This window comes from Loxodonta africana, chromosome Y, assembly GCF_030014295.1.
Source record: "Loxodonta africana isolate mLoxAfr1 chromosome Y, mLoxAfr1.hap2, whole genome shotgun sequence".
In the NCBI taxonomy this organism is placed as follows: domain Eukaryota; kingdom Metazoa; phylum Chordata; class Mammalia; order Proboscidea; family Elephantidae; genus Loxodonta; species Loxodonta africana.
In genome coordinates this window covers 8,635,347-8,656,826 of record NC_087370.1, presented here as the reverse complement: position 1 = coordinate 8,656,826, position 21,480 = coordinate 8,635,347, and the positions used below count along the sequence as shown (strand labels likewise).

The 21,480-nt window shown below is 38.4% G+C and overlaps 1 pseudogene; it reads left to right on the top strand.

The window, feature by feature from the left end:
• Positions 1-1,873: 1,873 nt before the first annotated feature.
• Positions 1,874-21,480, top strand: part of LOC135229018 (lysophosphatidylcholine acyltransferase 1-like) — a 37,721-nt pseudogene continuing 18,114 nt past the window's right edge.

The window sequence follows — 21,480 nt, the reverse complement described above, 5'->3', positions numbered from 1 at the left end:
TTATATATGCTGTATTCCTTCCATCTTCTTTTGATGCTACCTCTAACTTTTAATAGTTTGCCCAGAGAATAATTCATAATGGCAACTTTTTCTTTCAGAACTGATTTTCTTCAGTTCTGTCAGCTTGAAGAATTGTGCATGCATTCTTCTCTTTTGATTTTCCAATGCCTGGTCTTTGCACATTTCATAATAATACTGTAATTTGACATCTCAAGCTGCCTTATGAAATATTTTGTTCAGCTCTTTTACCTCGTCATTACTTCTATTCCGTTTAGCTGCTCTACATTAAAAAGCAAGCTTTAGAGTCTCTTCGGACACTATTTTGATCTTTTCTTCATTTCCTGTCTTTTTATGACCTTTTACTTCCCTCATTATATTGTCCTTTATGTCATCTCACAACTCATCTGGTCTTCTGTCATTAATGTTCAGTGTATGAGAGTTATTCTTGAGATGGTCTCTAAGTTCAGATGGGGTTCACTCTAGGTCACGTTTTGCCTTTCATGCCCTTGTTTTAATATTCTTCAGCTTGAATTTGAACTTGTATATGGGTATTGATGGTCTTTTCAACAGTCAGCTCTTGGCCTTGTTCTGATGATAATGAGTTTTCTTACAGTCTGTATACACAGATGTGGGGCCCTGGAAACACATTGCTTGAAGAATTTGGCTGCTAACCAAAAGCTTGTCAGTTCAAATACATCGGCTACTTTTTGGAAACCCAATGGGGTACTTCTACTCTGTCCTATAAGGTCACTATGAGTTAGATACGCCTTGAAGACAACAGATTTGGTTTTGGTTTGTTTTTTTTTTATACCCAGTTGTAGACCATTTGGTTCCTGTTTATTCCACTTTGTGGGGTTCATGTGTATAGTCAGCATTTATGTTGTTGAAAAAGGTATCCGCAATGACTAAGTCATTAGTCTAGCAAAATTATGTCATGTGATCTTCAGCATCATTTCTACTGCCAAAGCCGTATTTTCCAACTACTGATCCTTCTTCTTTGTTGCCAACTTTTACATACTAATCACCATTAATATCAATGCATCTTGGTTGCATGTTTGATCAATTTCAGGCTGCAGAAGTTGGTACAAGTCTCCAATGTATTCATCTTTAGCATTAGTATCTGGTGCCCAAATAAGAAAAACAGTTGTATTAACCATCTTCCATGTAGGCGTATATATAGTATCCTTTCACTGACAGTGTTGTATTTCAGGATGGACCTTAAAATGTTGTTTTATGATGACTGTCATACCATTCCTCTTCAATTTGTAATTCCCACATAGTGGGCCACATGATCTCCCAATTGAAAATGGGCAATACCAGTCCATTTCAGCTCATTAGTTCCTAAAATTTGGATCTTTATGTGTTTCACTTCATTTTGACGACTTCCAATTTTCTAGATTCGTGCTTCATATATGTTTCTATTATTAACGGATGTTTGCAGTGATTTATTTTCATTATGAGTGTTGCCACATCAGCAAATGAAGGTTCCAAAAGCTTTACTCCATTTACATCATTTAGGTCGACTCTACTTTGAGGAGGTTGCTTTTCCCCAAAGGAATTTTTAATGCCTTCCAACCAGAGGGCAACACTACATCGGACAATATTCCACTGCTCTTTATAAGGTTTCCACTGGACAATCTTGTGAGAATTAGACTGCCTACTTCTTCTTCCTAGTCTGGAAGATCCACTGAAATCTGTCCACAATGGGAGACCCTGCAGGTATTTGTAATACCAGTGGCATAGCTTTCAGCATCAGAGCAACACACAACCCACCACCATAAGACAAAGTGTCAGGTAGTATACAAAAAATATGCTCCTATACATTTACATGGGGGTGGCATCAAAGTACAACGAGGGTGGCCTCTGGGTCAGGATGGCCTTCCACCCCTTCACCGCCACGGGTTGGAAGCTGTGGGCAAACAACATGGTCTTCATTATGACCCTAAGCAGGAAGTTCACACCTTCTGCCACAAAGCTACCAGCTGTTCTGGTTCTTTCTCAGCAGATCCCAGTGAAGCTACAAACTGGAAGGGTGAGGTGAGCAGCATTGTTAAGGTCGCAAACCGGAGTTGCATGGGGAAGAGGGTCAGCATCATGACGGCAATCTGGGCCTTCTGTAGGGCACTGAAGCACACTCCATCCACAAAGAGATTTGGCCCAGGTGTGCCAGCTGCTACACAGCGCCACACTCCTCATTCTTTCACGCCATTCCCATGACCATGTCATCTGTCATGATGAAGGCAGAAACAGGACATCCCAATGTAGGGGAATCTGATCAAGTACATCTGGCCAGTGTTTTTGTCCTGTTCAGATCAAGATTCAAGCAGGAAAACAGTGGAAGAGATAAAGAGATGATTTTTCCAGAAGGTACTTAAAACCAACGGGACATGCTTCATTACTTTCAAGCCTGGTGTATTTATCCCTGCAGTACCTCTCCAGCGTGGTTTTACGGTACCCAGATAAGCTGGATAGTATAATGTGGATGTGGCAAGGACCTGGAGCATTGAAAATTCCATGGCTCACACTGTGTCATTTCCACAATCAGGTGGAAATTGAGCCTGTTCCAGTGTACCAGTCTTCAGAGTAGGAGACGAGGAAGCTGGCAGTGTACACCAGCAATGTTAGGTGCACCCTCATGGTGAAGGCCCTGGGTGTCTCCATGGTGGATTAGGTGTGTGAAGACTGACAGGTGGCCCTGATAGAAGGATAGCTCTGTCTCCACTGGGACGTTTCCTGTGTAGAATTTGCCAGATTTGTCAGGGGTCTTGGGCTAAAGCCAGAAAAGCTTCAAAAAGATCTAGATGAATACTCTGAAAGTACTACGTTGAGAGAGGGTGAGAAGATTGAAGTGTTGTAGTTTGAAGTGTACATGGGAGTCGCTACTTCCAACATGCTAGAGGGCATGTTCTCACTATATGACAAGAGCAACAGTGGTAATATGGACCTGCAGGAATATGTGATCCCCTTTTCCATCATCTATGACCATCCAAGACTCTGCATACCATCCAGCTGGCATTCAGTATGTACCCATTGCAGGAAGATGTGTGTATTCATTTCTTCCTTAAAATGTGGTGTTTTTGGTCATTGGTTCTTCAAGTTTTCTTTTGTTCTTTTAATGGCCTATCTCCCATAATTCATATTTTGGTATACTTGATGTTAATCCATAGGACATTTAAACACACAAACAAAAAATAGTTGCTATGAAGTTAATTCCTACTCATTCTGAACATATAGGACAGAGTATAACAGCCCCATGGGGTTTCCAAGGAAGACCTGTCCCGCATTCTGAAGATGCCCTTGGGATTGACATAGATTCCAGTGAAGGACCTTTTCAGCACCATCGATGAAGATGACATTTGCTGATTTCTGGAGGTTTGCCGACGTACCTAGACTTTGCAGAAGAATATCTTTATCTTGACCAGACATGGTTTGAAAACTTTGCAGACTCCAACTCTGAAGGGCCTCTGTACTGACTTCAGCCAGGAAAGCACTGACCCCAGGGGGAAAGCCTCTCCACAGGCAAGTGGACTGGGATGGAAAGTTCTTGAGAGACCAGAGCTCCCTGGCTCTGTTTCCATGCCCTCTGTGGGGCTACGGCTCCTCATTTCCATGTGAGGGTATCTGGTGGTCTATCTCCCCATATTGGGTACATTTATTGTCTCCAGACCTAGGTTTTAGAAAACCTGCAGTGTGTAAGGAGCCCAGGTGGTATGGTGGTTAAGCACTCGGCAGCTAACGTAAAGGTTGATGGTTTGGACCCCCCCAGCTGTTCTATGGGAAGAAGATGTGGCATTCTGCTTCTGTAAAGATTTACAGCCTTGGAAGCCCTATGGGGCATTTCTACTCTACCCTGCCAGGTAGCTATAATTCCGAATCAACTCAACAGCAATAGTTTCGGTTTTATATATTTCCCTCCTCTTTTGGTATTACTGTCACAGATTGTATCATTGTACAATATGTACCAATTAGCATACAAATATAATTGTTGTTTTCTCCATTTACCTCTTAGATTTTATAGAAAATAAAGAGAAGTTGCATACCAAAAGTACGTATCTACACATTTTCGAAGAACATTTACATTCTTTTATTGCTTCTTACAGCTTTGATATTGCTTCTTACAGCTTTGAATTACTGTCTGGGGCCTTTTGGTTTGTGCCTTAAGTACCACATGAACATTTATTGTAGGACAAATCTGCTGGTAAAGAATTATCTCAGATTTGGATTATCTGGAATTATAGGATGCTTCTTTCAAAGGACTTTTCTTTCTGGAGAGAATTCTTGATGGACAGATTTTGTTTTCTTTTTTGAGGACTTTAAATGTGTCATCTTGCTGACTTCTCATTTCCAATTTTCTAAACTTTGTTTGTTTTGTCTGTGGCAAAAATTACGCATGACAAAACATATACCATCTCAAAATATACACCTGCAATTTACCTCCATGGGCCCTGATATACATTCAGCCATTAATCTTACTGAGACTCTCTTCTGCATGATAAGTTGCTTCTCCCATGCTGCACTTAAAACTCCCCCTCTGAGTTTTCACAATTTGAGTATAATGAGTTTCAATACAGTTCCCTTTTGAGGTTACTTAGTGTCTTTTGAGTTTCTTAAATGTGTGTATTCATTTCTTCCTTAAAATGTGGTGTTTTTGGTCATTGGTTCTTCAAGTTTTCTTTTGTTCCTTTAATGGCCTATCTCCCATAATTCATATTTTGGTATACTTGATGTTGATCCATAGGACATTTAAACACACAAACAAAAAATAGTTGCTATGAAGTTAATTCCTACTCATTCTGAACATATAGGACAGAGTATAACAGCCCCATGGGGTTTCCAAAGACGTAAATCTTTATGGAAGCAGACTGCAATCCTACTCTTGGAGACCAGATGGTGGGTTCAAACTACAGACCATCCACTCTTTGGCCAAACCCGGAGCCACTGCATTGCATTCTCTCTACTTACTTTAACTTTTTTTCCTATGACTGGAAAATTTTAATTTTCTGTCATTAAAAGTGTATTGACTGCTTTTTCTGTCTGCTCAAATCTTTTGTTGAGACTCCCTATTAAAGTTTTCAGTTTAGTAATTTTACTTTTTAGCTCCAAAAACCTCCCTTTTATATCTTCTATCACTTTACTGGTATTCTCATTGTGTGTATACGTAGATTTTTTCTCTGTTTCTTTAGTTCTTTGTTCGTATTTGTCTTTCGTTCTTTGAGCATATTTAAGAGTTCCTTTATTTTTCTAGTAAGTTCAATATCCGTACTTAGAGTTTCTATCAATTTTGCCACTGTGAATTAGCATTCTTTCCTGTTGTTGTTCTTATGTGTTCCTTTGATATTGCTGAGTTTGAGCACTTTTAGTGTTAGCTGTGGGAAACAAAGTCTTTGCCCTCCTAAGCATTTGCCCTACTTGCTGTTGAGAGTTGCTTTATTCTTTCATTCTGTAACTTCTGCAAGCCTTTTTTCTTTTCATGTCATTATGTTGCTGTTGAGAATATGCATACGAAAATATAGAGCAATTCGATAGTTTCTATGTGTACAATTCAAAAGCATTAATGCCCAGTGGATTCCAACTCATAGCTACCCCAGGAGGCCAAGAAGGCCTGCCCCACAGGGTTTCCAAAGCTGTCATCTTTATGGAAGCAGAGTGCCACATCTTTCTCCTGTGGAGCTGCCAGTAGGCTTGGATCACAAACCTTACAGTTATCAGCTGAGTGCTAAACCATTGAGGCACTTTGGTTCTTATATACAATTGAGTGACATTGATTACATTCAAATTGTGCAACCATTCACCCTCCTTTTCTGGCTTTTCTTCCTCCATTAACACAAACTCACTGTTCCCTAATTTTCCTATCTAATCATTCAAGCTACTGCCGTCAATTTGGTCCCATATGTTGTCATCGTTCTTAGGTACCCTCGAATCAGCTCCTACCCAAAGTGACCCCATCTACAACAGAACTAAACACTGCCTGGTCCAGCACCGTCCTCACAATCTTTGCTATGGTTGACCCCATTGTTGAAGCCACTGTGTCAATCCCTTTCATTGAGGTTCTTCCTCTTTTTTCTGGCCCTCCACTTCACCAAGCCTGATGTTCTTCTCCAGGGACTGATTCCTCCTGACGACATGACACAGTCTCCTCATCCTTGCTTCGAAGGAGCATTCTGGCTGTACTTCTTCCATGACAGATATGTTTTTTTTTTTTTTTTGGCAGTCCATGGTATATTCAATATTCTTTGGGAACACCACAATTCAAAGGCCTCAATTCTTCTTTGGCCTTACCTTATTCACTGTCCTGCTTTCGCATGCATATGAACTTATTGAAAGCACCGCCACTTTGGTCAGTGCACGTTAGTCCTCAAGGAGAGATTTTTTTCTAACACTTAAAAGAGATCTCTCACAGCTGATTTGACCAAGGAAATGTAGCTTATGGTTACTTGACTGTTGCTTACCTGGGTGTTGATTTTGGATCCATGTAAAATGAATTCCTTTATAACTTCAATCTTTTCGGTTATTCTTCCAGTTGTGAGGATTTTTGTTTTCTTTATGTTGGCAGGTAATTCATACTGAAGGCTGCAGCCTTTGGTGTTCATCAGTATGTGCTTCAAGTCCTCTTCACTTTCAGCAAGCAAGTATATGTCATCTGCATAGCACAGGTTGTTAAAGTGTCCTCCTCCAATCCTGATACCACATTCTTCTTCTTACAGTTCAGATTCTCAGATTATTTGTTCCACGTACAGATTGAATAGGTATGGTGAAAGGATACAATGTTGAAGAGCACATTTTCTGACTTTAAACCATGCAATATCCTCTTGTTCTGTTCGAAATACTGCCTCGATTAATATACAGATTCCTCATGAGCACAACTAAGGATAGCCCCCACAAATATAAAATACTTAGGAATAAATCTAACCAGAGACATAAAAGACCTATACAAAGAAAACTACAAGACACTGCTGCACGAAACCAAGATACCTGCATAAGTGGAAAAATATGTCTTGCTCATGGATAGGAAGATTCAACATTGTAAAAATTTCCACTCTACCAAAAGCAATCTATAGATACAATGCAATTCAGACCCAAATTACAAAGACATTTTTCAATGAGATGGAAAAACAAATCATCAACTTCACATGGAAGAGAAACAGACCCCGGATAAAATAAAGCATTACTGTCAAAGAAGAACAAAGTGGCAGGCCTCACATTACCTGATTTTAGAACCTATTGTATCACCACAGTAGTCAAAACAGCCTGGAACAGTACAACAACAGATACATAGACCAATGGAACAGAACTGAATACCCGGACATAAATCCATCCACATATGAGCAACTGCTAGCAGACAAAATCCCAAAGTCTGTTAAATGGGGAAAAGACAGTCTTTTTAACAAATGGTGCTGACATAACTGGATATCCAGCTGCAAAAAAAAGAAAGAAAACAATATCCATACCTCTCAACATGCATAAAAACTAGCTCAAAAGGGATCAAAGACCTAAATCTAAAATCTAAAATGATAAAGATCATGGAAGAGAAAATAGAGACAACACTAGGAACCCTAATACACGGCAAAAACAGCGTACAAAACATTACTAACAATGCACAAACACCAGAAGAGAAACTAGGTAACTGTGAGCTCCTAAAAATCAAATACTTATGATCATCCAAAGGCTTCACCAAGGGAGGAAAAAGATTACTTACAGACCGGGAAAACAATATCAGCTATGACAATGCTGATCAGAGAGTCTATTCTCCAAATCCTATGTGATACTGCAAAAACTAAACAACAATTAAAAGACAAACAATCTGGTTAAAAAATGGGCAAGTGATATGAACAGGCCCTTCCCCAAAGACGAAAATGAGGCAGCTAACAGATACATGAGGAAATGCTCATGATCATTAGCCATTAGAGAAATACAAATCAAAACTACAATGAGATACCATCTCACTCCAAAAATGCTGGCATTATTCCAAAAAGAAAAAAAACAAGATAATAAACATTGGAGAGGTTATGGAGAGACTGGAACACTTATACACTGCTGGTCGGAATGTAGAATAGTACAGACACTTTGGAAATTGATTTGGCACTTCCTTAAAAAGCCAGAAATAGATCTACTGTATGATCCAGCAATTCCACATCTCAGAATATATCCTAAAGAAATAAGAGCCTTCACACAAACAGATATATGCACACCCGTGTTCATTGCAGCACTGTTTACAGTAGCAAAAAGATGGAAGCATCCAAGGTACCTATCACCAGATGAATGGATAATTAAATTTTGGTATATTCAAGCACTGGAATATTACACAATGATAAAAACAATGATGAATCCATGAAACATTACATAAAGCGGAGAAATGTGGAAGGCATTATGCTGAGTGAAATTAGTCAGTTGTAAAAGGACAAATATTGCATGATACCACTATTGTAAGAACTCAGGATGTAATTCAAACAGAGAGGAAAATATCTTTTGATGGTTACTTGATGCAGGGGGCAGCATTCACTAATTAGATAGTAGACAAGCAGTATTTTGGGTGAAGGGAAAGACAACACACAATACTGGAGAGGTCAGCAAAACTGGACTTATCCAAAAGCAAACAAGTTTCCTGAATAAAACAAAATGCTCCAAAGGCCACAGTAGCAGGGGTGGGGGTCTGGGGACCATAGTTTCAGGGGACATCTAGGTCAACTCGCATAGCAAACTGTATTAAAAAAAAATTCTGCATCCCACTTTGGTGAGTGGGGTCTGGGGTCTTAAATGCTAGCAAGCTGCCACCTAAGATGCATCATCAATTGGTCTCAACCCACCTGCAGCAAAGGAAAATAAAGAACACCAAAGACACAGAGTAATTATGAGCCCAACAGACAGGAAGAGCCATGTAAATCAGAGAATCTATCAGACTGAGACCAGAAGAACTAGATAGTGCCCCACTACCACTGATGATGGCCCTGACAGGGAACACAACAGAGAATCCCTGATGGAGCAGGAGAACACTGGGATACAGACCTCAAATTTGTGTAAAAAGACCAGACTGAATGGTCTGACTGAATCTAGAGGGACCCCGGAGGTCATGGTCTGCAGACTTTCTGCTAACCCAAGACAGGAACCATTCCCAAAGCCAATTCTTCGGAGTATAACACAGAAAAAATTACTTGTAAAGAGTGAGATGTTTGGCTCAAGTAGACACGTAAGACTATGTAGGCAGTTCTTGTCTAGAGGGGATATGAGAAGGCAATGGGGGACAGGAGCTGGCTGAATAGACACAGGGAATACAGGCTGGAGGAGTGTGCTGTCTCATTAGGGGGAAAGCAACTAGGAGTACATAGCAAGGTGTATGTAAATTTTTGTATGAGAGATTGACTTGATTTGTAAACTTTCTTTTAATGCACACACACACGAAACTTATGAATAGCAGATTAATATTGTCTGATATAGCGCTGGAAGTTGAGATCTTCAGGTTGGAAGGCACTCAAAATACAACTGGGAGAGAGCTGCCTCCTCAAAGTTGAGTCAAACTTAATGATGTGGATGGAGTCAAGCTTTCAAGGCCTTCATTTGCTGATGTGCCACCAGTCAAAATGAGAAGAAATAGCTGCAAAAATCCATTAATGATTGGAATGTGGAATGTATGAAGCATGATTCTAGGAAAATTGGAACTTGTCAAAAATGAAATGGGAAACATAGACATTGCTATCCTAGCATTAGTGAGCTGAAATGGGCTGGTATTGGCGATTTTGAATTGGAAAATCATATGGTCGACTCTGTTGGGAACAACACATTGAAGAGGACTGGTGTTGCATTCATCGTCAAAAGGGACATTTCAAGATCTATCCTGAAGGACAATGGTGTCAGTTTTAGGACAATATCCACACACCTACAAGGCAAGTCAGTTCATATGGCTGTTATTCCAACTTATGCACAAACCAGTAAGGCCAAAGATGAAGAAACTGAAGATTTCTACCAGCTTCTGCAGTCTGAAATTGATCAGACATGCAACCGGGATGATTTGATAATTACTGGTGATTGGAATGTGAAAGCTGGAGACCAAGAAAAGGATACGTAGTTGGAAAATATGGTGTCGGTAATAGAAACAATGCCGGAGATCACATGACGGAATTTGGTAAGACCAATGAGTTCTTCATCTCAAATACCTTTTCTCAACAACGTAAATGGCAACCTCACCAGGTGGAATACACACAGTAATCAGATTGACTGCATCTCTGGAAAGATATGGTGGAAAGGCCAGTATCATCAGTCAGAACAAATCCAGGGGCCAACTGTGGAACAGAACATCAATTGTTCATAAACAACTTAACACTGAAGAAAATTAGAACAAGTCCACCTAAGATAAAGTATGACCTTGAGCATATCCAACCTAAATTTAGGGACAATCTCAAGACTAGATTTGACATGTTGAATGGTAATGAATGAAGACAGAGAAACTGTGGAATGACATCAATAATATCATACATGAAGAAATGAGAGGTCATTAAAAAGCCAGGAAGGAAGGAAAAGACCAAAATGGATGTCAGAAAAGACTCTGAAACTTGCTGTTGAACATGGAGTAGCTAAATCAACAGGAAGAAATGGTGAAGTAAAATAACTGAACAGAATATTTCAAAGGGTGGATAGATAAGTCAAAATAAGGTATATAATGACACGTTCAAAGGCCTGGAGGTAGAAAGCCAAAAGAGAAAAACAAACCTGACATTTCTCATGCTGAATGAACTGCAGAAAAAATTTAGGCCTCGAGTTGCAATAGTGAAGCATTCTATGGAGACAATACTGAACTATGAAGGAAGCATTAAAAGAAGATGGTAGGAATACACAGAACCACTATAGCAAATAGAATTGGTTGACATTCAACCATTTCAGGAGGTATCATATGATTAGGATCTGATGGTACGGAAGAAAGGTGTCCAAGCTGCACTGAAGGCATTGGCAAAAAAAGGAGATTCCAGGAATTGACAGAATACCAACTGATATGTTTCAACAAATGGATGCAGCACTGGAAGTATTCACCCCTCTATGCCAAGAAATTTAGAAGAGAGCTACCTGGTCCACTGACTGGAAGTAATCCATATTTATGCCTATTCCCAAGAAATATGATCCAATTGAATTCTAAACTTATCAAACAACATCATTAATATCACATGCAAGTAAAATTTTGCTGAAGGTCATTCAAAACAGGCTGCAGCAGGATTTTGGCAGGGAACTGCCAGAAATTCAAGCCAGGATAAGAAGCAGATGTGGAACCAGGATATCATTGCTGATGTCAGAGGGGTTCTGGCTGAAAGCAGAGAATACCAGAAAGATATTTATCTGTGTTTTATTAACTATGCAAAAACATTCAACTGTGTACATCATAAGAAATTTATGGATAACATTGCAAACATCAGAACACTTTATTGTGCTCATGAGGAACCTGTGCACAGAAGAAGACACAGTCTTTCAAAAGAACAAGGGGTTATGTGTGGTATAAAGTCAGGAAAAGTGTGTGTCAGGATTGTATTTTTTTTTTACCATATTCATTTAATGTGTACACTGAACAAAGTAGCTGAGAAGCTGGACTATATGAAAACAAACAGTGCTTCAGGATTGGAGGAAGATTCCTTAATAGCCTGTGATGTGCAGATGAAACAATTTTGCTGAAAGTGAAGAGGATTCGAAACACTTATTGGTGCAGGTCAAAGATCATAGACTTCAGTATGGGTTATACCTCAACATAAAGAAAAAATCCTTCCAACTGGACCAATAAACAACATCATGATAAATGGAGAAAAGATTGAAGTTATCAAGGATTTCATTTTACTTGGGTCCGTAATCAACACCCATGGAAGCAGCAATCAAACGGTGGACACATTGACCAAATCTACTGCGCAATACCAATTTAATGTGTTGAAAAGCAAAGATGTTTCCCTGAAGATCAAGGTGCACCTGACCTAAGCCATGGAGTTTTCATTCACCTCATATGCATGAGAAAGTTTAATGATGAATAAGGAAGACCAAAGAAGAATTGACAATTTCGACTTGTGGTGCTGATGAATAGTATTGAAAATACCATGGACTGCCAAAAGAACAAACAAACCTGTCTTGGAAGAAGTACAACCACAATGCTCCTTAGAAGCGAGGATGATGAGACTATGTCTCATAGACGCTGGATATTTTATCAGAAGGGATCAGTCCCTTGACAAGGCCATTGTGCTTGGTAGAGTAGAGGGCCAGTGAAAAATAGGAAGACACTCAACAGGATGGACTGACTCAGTGGCTTCAGCAACGGGCTCAAGTATAAAAATGATTGTGAGGGTGGTGTAAGAGTGGGCAGTGTTTAGTGCTATTGTACATAGGGTCCCTCTGAGTCAGAAGCGACTCGAGGGCACCTAATAACAAGATTGTTAGTGATTCCCACAGGTGTGTTATTTTCTCATTGTATTGGCATCCACGTTGCTGTAATACTAGAAGCTATACCTTGCTTGAAATACCAGCAAGGTCACCCATGGTGGACAGGTTTCACCTGAGCTTCCTGACTAAGACAAACTAGGATAAAGGACCCGGTGCTCTACTTCTCAAAAGATTAGCCAGTGAAAACTATATTAAGAGCAAAGGAACATTGTCTGAGATAGAGCCAGAAAACGAGCCCCTCAGGTTGGAAGGCACTCAGAATAGGACTGGGGAAGAGCTTCCTCCGCAAAGTAGAGTCAACCATACTGACAAAGATGAAGGCAAGCTTTTGGGGTCTTCATTTACTCATGTGACACAACTCAAGATGAGAAGAACCCCCTGCAAACATACATTAATAATAAGAATGTACGTTAATAATCAATGTACAATGAATTAATTAGGAAAATCTGAATTCATCAAAAATGAAATGGAACACATTAACATTGGTATCCTAGGCATTAGAGAGCTGAAGTGGACTGGTAAAGGCCATTTTGAATTGACTATCGTATGATCTACTCTGCTGAGAATGACAAATTAAAGAGGAATGGCAATGCATTCACCATCAAAAAGAACATTTCAAGCTCTAAACTGAAGCACAACACTGTCAATAATAGGAAAATATCCATATACCTACAGAAAGACAAGTTAATATGACTATTTTTCAAATTGACACACCAAACACTAAGAGAAATGATAAAGAAATTGACAATTCGTACCACCTTCTGCAGTCTGAAATTGATCAAACATGCAATCAAAATGCATTAATAATTACTGGTGATTGGAATGCAGAGGTTGGAAACAAAGAAGTAGACACAGTAGTTGGAAAATATGGCCTTGGTGATATAAACAATGCCAGGGACCACATGGCCTGACAGAGCTTTGCATGACCAATGACTTCTTCATTACAAGTACCTTTTTTCAACAAAATAAACATCATGTATACCTGTCAATCTCACCAGAATAAATACACAGGAATCAAAATGACTAAGTCTGTGGAAAGAGACTGTGGAAAAGCTCAATTCAGTCATAAGAACCACGGGGATGACTCCGGGAAACACCATCAATTGCTCATAAGCAAGCTCAAGCTGAAGCTGAAGAGAATCAGAACAAGTCAACAACGGCCAAAGTATGAACTTGGGTATATCCCACCTGAATTTAGAGGTCATCTGAGAATATATTTGACTCATTAAACACTAATGACCAAAGGCCACACAGACAGTGGGATAACATCAAGGGCATGAAGAAAGGAAGAAGTCATTAAAAAGTAATGAAAGAAAAAGACCAAAACAGATGTCAGAAAAGGGTCTGAAACTTGTTCTTGAATGTAGAGTAACTAAGGCAAAAGGAAGAAAATATAAAGTAAAAGCGCTGAACAGAGGATTCAAATGGCAGCTAGAAAAGACAAAGTAAAGTATTATAATGAAATGTGCAAAGACCTAGAGTACAAAAGCCAAAAGGCAAGAACACACTCAGCACTTCTCAGGCTGAAAGAACTGAAGAGAAAATTCAAGTCTTAAGCTGCAATATGTATACTGAGCAAATAATTTGAGAAACTGGATTATATGAAGAAGGAAGGGACATCAGGATTGGGGGAAAAAATATTAACAACATGTGTTATGTAGATGGCACAACCTTATTTGTTGAAAGTGAAGAGGACTTGAAGCACTTATTAAGATCAAAGACCACATCCTTCAGTATGGATTACACCTCAACAAAAAGAAAACAAATATCCTCACAACTGGACCAATAAGCAACATGACAATGAAGGGAGAAAAGTTTGAAGTTGTCAAGAATTTCATTTTACTTGGATCCACAATCAACAACCATGGAAGCAGCAGTAAAGAAATCAAAAGATACATTGCCTTGGACAAATCTGCTGCAAAAACCCTCTTTAAAGTGGTGAAAATAAAAATTTTTACCTTGAGGACTAAGGTGCATGTGACCCAAGCCACGGTGTTTCCAATCAACTCATACGCATTTGAAAGGTGGACAATTAATAGGGAAGACAGAAGAAGAATCGATGCCTTTGAATTGTGGTGTTGTAGAAGAATATTGACTATACCATGACTGCCAAGAGAATGAACAAATCTGTCTTAGAAGAAGTACAACCAGAATACTCCTTAGAAACAAGGATGGCAAGGCTACATCTCAAGTACTTCAGACATCTTATCAGGAGGGATCAGTCCCTGGAGAAGGCCATCATGCTTGGTAAAGCGGAGGGTCAACAAAAAAAGAGGAAGACCCTCAATGAAATGGATTGACTCAGTGGCTGCAACAATGGGCACAAACATAGCAACAATTGTGAGGATGGCACAGAACTGAGAATTGTTTCATTCTATCATGCATAAGTTATCTATGAGTCAGTATTGACTGGACATGCCTAACAACAAGTTCTAATTTTGAAAGATTCTATGGGGAAAATATTAAACGACACAAGAAGCATCAAAAGAAGATGGAAGGAGTACACAGAATCATTGTACTAAAAAGAATTTGTTGATGCTCAACTATTTCAGGAAGTACCGTATGATCAAGAATGGAAGCTGTTGAAGGAAGAAATCCAAGCTTCACTGAAGGCATTGGTAAAAAAAAAAAAAAAAAAAACACGGCTTCAGGAATAGACAGAATACCAAGTGAGACGTTTCAACAAATGGACCCAGAGCTGGACGCAGTCACTCATCTATGCCAAGAATATGGAAGATAGTAACCTGGCCAACCAGCTGGAAGAAATTGATGTTTGTACCCATTCCAGAAAAATGTGATCCAACAGAGTGCAGAAGTTATCAAATAATACTATTACTATCACACACAAGTAAAATTTTTCTGAAGATCATTTGAAACCAAATGCAGTAATACATCAACAAGGAACTGCCAGAAATTCAAGCTGGAGACAGGAGAGGACATGGAATGAGGGATATCATTGCTGATGTCAGATGGATGCTGGCTGAAAGCAGAGAATACCTAAAATATGTCTACCTGTGTTTTATTGACCGTGCAAAGGCATTCAACTGTGTGGATCATAACAAATTAAGAATAACATTACAAAGAATGGGTATTCCACAACACTTAACTGTTTTGATGAGGAATCTACATAGACCAACATACAGTCATTCCAATAGAATGAGAGGATACTACATAGTTTCAAATCAGGAAGGTGCCTTAGGGTTGTATCCTTTCACCATACTTATTCAATCCACATGCTGAACAAAAAATCCATAAAGCTGGACTATATGAAGAAGAAAGGGGCATCAGCATTTGAGGAAGACTCATTAACTACCAGCGATATTCAGATGACACAATTGTGCTGGCTGAAAGTGAACAGCGCTTGAAACACTTTCTCATGATATCAAAGACCACAGCCTTCAATATGGATTACACCTCAATTTAAAGGAAACAAAAACCCTCACAATCAGACCAGTAAGCAATGTCATGATAAAAGGAGAAAAGATTGAATTTGCCAAGGATTTCATTTCACTTGCATCCAAAATCAACACCCATGGGAGCAGCTGTCAAGAAATCAAAAGAAGTGTTGTACCAGGCAAATCTGCTGTAAAAGACCTCTTTAAAGTGTAAAGAAGCAAATATGTCACTTTAAGGTCTAAGGTGCACATGACCCAAGCCATGTACACCTCATGTGTACACCTTTTTCAGTCACCTCATGTACATGCGAAAGCTGGACAAAGAATAAAGAACACTGAACTGATGCATTTGAATTATGGTGTTGGTAAAAAGTATTGAATATACTGTGGACCCCTCGAAGAAGGAACAAATCTGTCTTGGAAGAAGTAAAACACAGCCAGAATGCTCCTTAGAGGCAAGGATGGTGAGACTTTGCCTCCCGTACTTAGGATGCGTTATGAAGGGACCCGTCCTCGAAGAAGGACATCATATTTGGTAAAGTGGTAGTTGTTGTTGTTGTTAGGTGCCATCTAGTCAGTTCCAACTCATAGTGACCCCATATAAAACAGAACAAAACACTGCCTGATCCTGGTTGGACCTGTGCCATCCTTACAATTGTTGTTATGCTTAAGCCCATTGTTGGAGCCACTGTGTCAGTCTATCTTGTTGGGGATCTTCACCTTTTTCACATACCTGTAAAGTAGATGGTCAGCTAAAAAGAGGAATACGCTCAACAAGGTTGATTGACACAGTTGCCCCAACAATGGGCTCAAGGGTAACAACAATGGTGAGGATAACACAGGCCCAGGCAGTGTTTGTAGGGTCTTTATGAATTAGAACGAGCTCTAAGCATCTAACAACAACATTGCAAGTGATACTGCTTACTTGATTTCCTTTTCTGATCTCTTATTGTTGCAGCACAGAAAACCCAAGTGATTGGTGTGTTGATCTTGTAGCCTGCAACTTGCTTTATTTTTCTATTTGTTCTAGCAAATTTGTTGTGAAAACTTCAGGATTTTATACGCATGTTATCATGTCATTTCCAAAAAGAGATAGTTTTACGTCTTCTACTTTGGATACATTTTTTCTTTTTGTCTTTCTTTCCTCCCTCCCTCCCTTCCTTTTTTTTCTTTAGTCTTACTGTGCTCTCTAGGACTTCCATAACAATATTGAATATAAGTTGTGATAGGGGCCATGCTTGTCTCATTCTCCTTACAAAGGGAAGGCTCTGGTCATTCTTTATTGACTTTGATATTGTCACTTGGTTTTTCACAGATGCCCTTAATCGTGTTAAGGTATTTCCCCTTCATTTCTATTTGTCAAAAGTTTTAATAAGGAAATGGTGTAGGATTTTACTAAAATATTTTTTTATACATATTCAGATGATCATATGGTGTTTCTTTTTTTTAGTGTGGTATATTTCATTGATTGATGTTCTAATGTTGAACCAGCCTTGAATTCCTGGAATAAATACAATTTGATCGTGGCATAATTTTTTGTTTAATGTGCTATTGGATTCTGTTTGCTAATATTTTGTTCAGAGTTTTTATGTCTATATTTATGAGGGATTTTGGTCTGTAGTTTTCTTTTCTTGTGATGTGTTTGTCTGGCTTTGGTATCAAAGTCATGCTGGCTTAATAGAAGGACCAAAGAAACATTCCTCTCTGTCCTATATTTTGGAAGACTTTGAGTAGCATCACTGTTTGCTAGGTTCTCCAGTGAAGCCATCTGGTCATTTTTTTTTTTTTTTTTTCTGGTTGGGGGAAAGGGAGGTGTTTGATGACTGAATCTTCTCTTTTCTTAAGGGTTAGTTGATATTTTTTATTTGTGTGTGTTTGTGTGTGTGTGTGTGTGTGTGTGTGTGTGTGTTAGTAGCAATAGGTTATGTGTCTAGGTGTAGGTTCATTTTATCTAAGCATTCCAGTTTGTTGAAATGTGACTTTCCATAGTATTCTCTTATGTTCCTTTTCATTTATCTGTTGGAATGTCTCTACCTTCATTTCTTACTTTGGTTATTTGCATCTTCTCAGTTTTTTTCCTTTGTCAGTTTAGGCAGTAGATTGTCTATTGATTCTTTCAAACAACCAACTTCTGGTTTCATTGACTCTTTCAATTGTTTTTCTATTTACGAGATCATTTATTTCTCCCAGGATCTTTATTATTTTCTTTTTTTTTTGATAGTTTGGTCTTTTTCTGCTGTTCCTTTTCTGTGTCTTCATGGTAGGGAGTTAAACCATCGATGTGGGATACTCATTCATTCTTAATCACTCAATGCTAATAATTTCTCTTAGCAATTCCTTCAGTATGTTTTATAGGTTTTGGTATAGTGTATCTTCATTCTTGTTTAATTCTAATTTTTTAAAATATCTCTCCTCTTTTCTGCTGCAATCCTTTATATCTTTAGTACTGTGCTACTAATTTCCTTGTATTATCCAGCCCCTTTACTTTCTGTTTTTGATTTCTAACTTGATTCTGTTATAGTCTCAAAAGATGCTTTGTATGGTTTCAGTCTCTTTATGTTTATTAAAGTTTGCTTTAAGCACTAAAATATTGTCTATATTGGAGAATAATCTTAGTTCATTGGAGAAGAATGTATGCTAGAGCTGCTGTGGGGCAGTGTTCCATAAATGCCTGGTAGGTCCACTTGTTTAATAGTGATAGTTAAGTCTTCTATTTCCTTATTGATCTGCTTTCTATTTCCTTTCATAACAGAAAAATGGTGTTTTAAAGTTTCCTACTATTGTAACTTTTCATACATTGGTAGCACAATCATTAAGAGCTTGGCTGCTAACCAAAACGTTGGCAGGTCAAACATACCCAACAGCTCTGCAAAAGAAAAGATAACCTATTCTCTTAAAAATTTAGCGTAGGAAACTCTATGGGGCAGTTCTACTCTGTCCTGTAGCATAGTTATGAGCTGCGATTGATACAACAGCACAAAACAATGACTTTTATTGCACACCTTTCCATTCTCTGCTCAAGTCTGTCAGAGATTGCTTTATATATTTTGAGGTTCTGGTGTTAGATGTGTATTTGTAATTGTTATGTCTTCTTGAATCGACATAGTTGTTCTTTTATCTTTTATAATATTAATTTAATGCCTAATTTTTCAGATATTATCACACCTGTTTTGTTTCAATTGCTATTTGCATTGACTTTTTTTTTTCATTTTTTAGGTTTTAAACTATGTACGTCCTTGTTCCGAAGGTGTAGGCACCACATAGATGTATAATGCTTTTTTTTTTCTTATTCCTTTGTGTGTTTTATATTTTTTCAATCCATTCTGCCACTCTCCACCTCTTGATAAGAGTATTTAATCTATTTACATTTATGGTGATTATCAGTGTGGGTAGATTTACTTCTGACATTTTGTTGTACTTTTTACTTGTTTTAATTTTGGTGAAATTTACGGTTTCTTTGTTCTTTACATTCAGTGCTAAATTCTTTACGAAGATGGGCTTTTCTTCATCTTATTTATTATTTTCCTGTGAGTGCTGAGACATTTTGTTTGCTCTACTATTTATTTTCAGGAATGATTTTTTTAATTTAATTTTTTGTGCTTTCCATGAGATTTGTATTTAACACCTTGCATTTATAACAAACTGATATATCTTGATAACACCTCGACTTCCTTAACATAAAAAAATTCTGTGTTGACACTCATCCTCCCTGTTCGTTAGGTGCTATTATCAATTACATCTTAGTCTCTTCGCATTCCTGTAATGTGAAGGTAAATTACTTTATTGTTGTATGTATTTTGCTCCTATTTTTGGCATATAATTTTGCCTTAGTTAAGTATTTGCCATCCTAAAGTGTCTTAGGTGTCATGTTTATACTGACAATGCTTTTGGGTATGTATCCCTTCAGGTTACTCTTTAGTGCCATTATTTTTCTTTGTGGAAGAGTCCTTTTAGTATTTCTTGTAGGGCGGATCTGGTGCTAAGAAATTCCCTTCATTTTTGCTTATTTGAGAATGTGTTAATTTCTCCCTTGTTTCCAAACGATATTTTTGCTGTGTATATTATTCTTCCATTTTTTTTTTCTATTTCTGCACTTTAAATATGTCATCCATTACTTTCTTGCCTCCGTGGTTTCTGAAAATATAACCAAAACCGATTGCAATTTAGACTCATAGTGACCCTACAGGACAGAGTAGAACTGTCCCATAGGGATCCTAAGGAGCAAATGGTACATCTCAACTGCCAACTTTTGGACAGCGAAGCACTGTGCCATCAGGTAAGTCAGCACTTACTTGGGACAACTTGTATATAACAGTTCTCTTTTCTCATTCTCTCCAAATTTTCTCTTTGTTCTTGCTTCTCTGGAGTTTGATTATGAAATGCCTTGGTGAATTTCTTTTAGGTTTTATCTTAAATGTAGTTCACTGAGCTTCTTGGAGATTATATTTCCTTTCTTTTATGATGTTTGGGAAGTATTCTGCCATTATTTCTTCAAAAATTCTTTCTGGCCCTCTCACTCTCGTCTCTGCCTATTGCACTCATAATGCATAAGTTATTTTTCTTGATGGTCTCTCACATCTCTCTTAGACTTTGTTCATTTTCCTTCATTCTCTCTTTGTTTTTTCCTATTGCTCCTCAGACTAAGGTTTCTCAAAGTTCTGTCTTTATGTTCACTGGATGTCTCTGTTATTTCCATTCTACTTTTGTATCGTTCCATTTTGCAGCTCATCTCTTTTATTACTGAGCTCTAGTGGGTTAGTATTTGTATATATCTATCTATATATATATTTCAGTTTTCTATGTTATTAAAGTTCTTGTTTTTTGTATTGTTTTTCTAATTTCTCTTAGATTTTTTTCTGTACTTTTCAGTATCTCTTTGAACATATGTAATACTAACCATAAAATCCTTGTTGAGTATTTCTATTATATGACCTTTCTCAGGGACAATTTATTTCCTCTTATTTTGGTCATTGTATGAGCTATGGTTTCCTGTCTCAACATATGCTTTCTAACTGACTGTTGTATTTTAGACATTAAATTTACTGATTTATTTAATATTTCATTTGTTTGATTAATAGACCAGGAGAGTGGGTTCTGACCCTTCTGTTTAGGTTGCTCTTCTTCCTCATTGTTTCCTCTGGTGGTTCAAAGAAACTTCCTTCCTAGCTGTGGTCACTCAGCCATACTGTCCCAAGACAGCTTGTTCAGATGTCTTGGCCGAAACTATGTCAGCCTTACCTCTTTGTTTTTTGGGCTGACAGTTCTATTCTTCTGTCTTGAATTTTGTTCTTGGCAAGCTGTCAGGTGACTGGTAGGTGTTTCCTAGTCTTTCTCTGTTGTGCCAGAAGTCCAGTGGTAGTGGATCTCACTATGTTCTACCCAGGGGAACAACAACTCTTGGCTCAAGAACCCCGATTCACTTCTATGGTAGTAGGTAACAGGGTACTAGGATTTGCCTGAAGAGTTGCTGTCCTACTGCTGGTATGTGGTCCCATGCACTAATCCTGGACTCTTTTACCAGTACCCTCACCTCACATTTTGGAGCACACACCCTCATTGTTGCTTCTATCCTGCGTCCCTCCTTAGGGGTACGCTCTCTGCCATTTCTACCATGTGCTCATGTATTTTACCCAGGCCATTCCACACCACTTTACTCTGACTGTTTTTTCCTGGAGTTCCTGGAGCT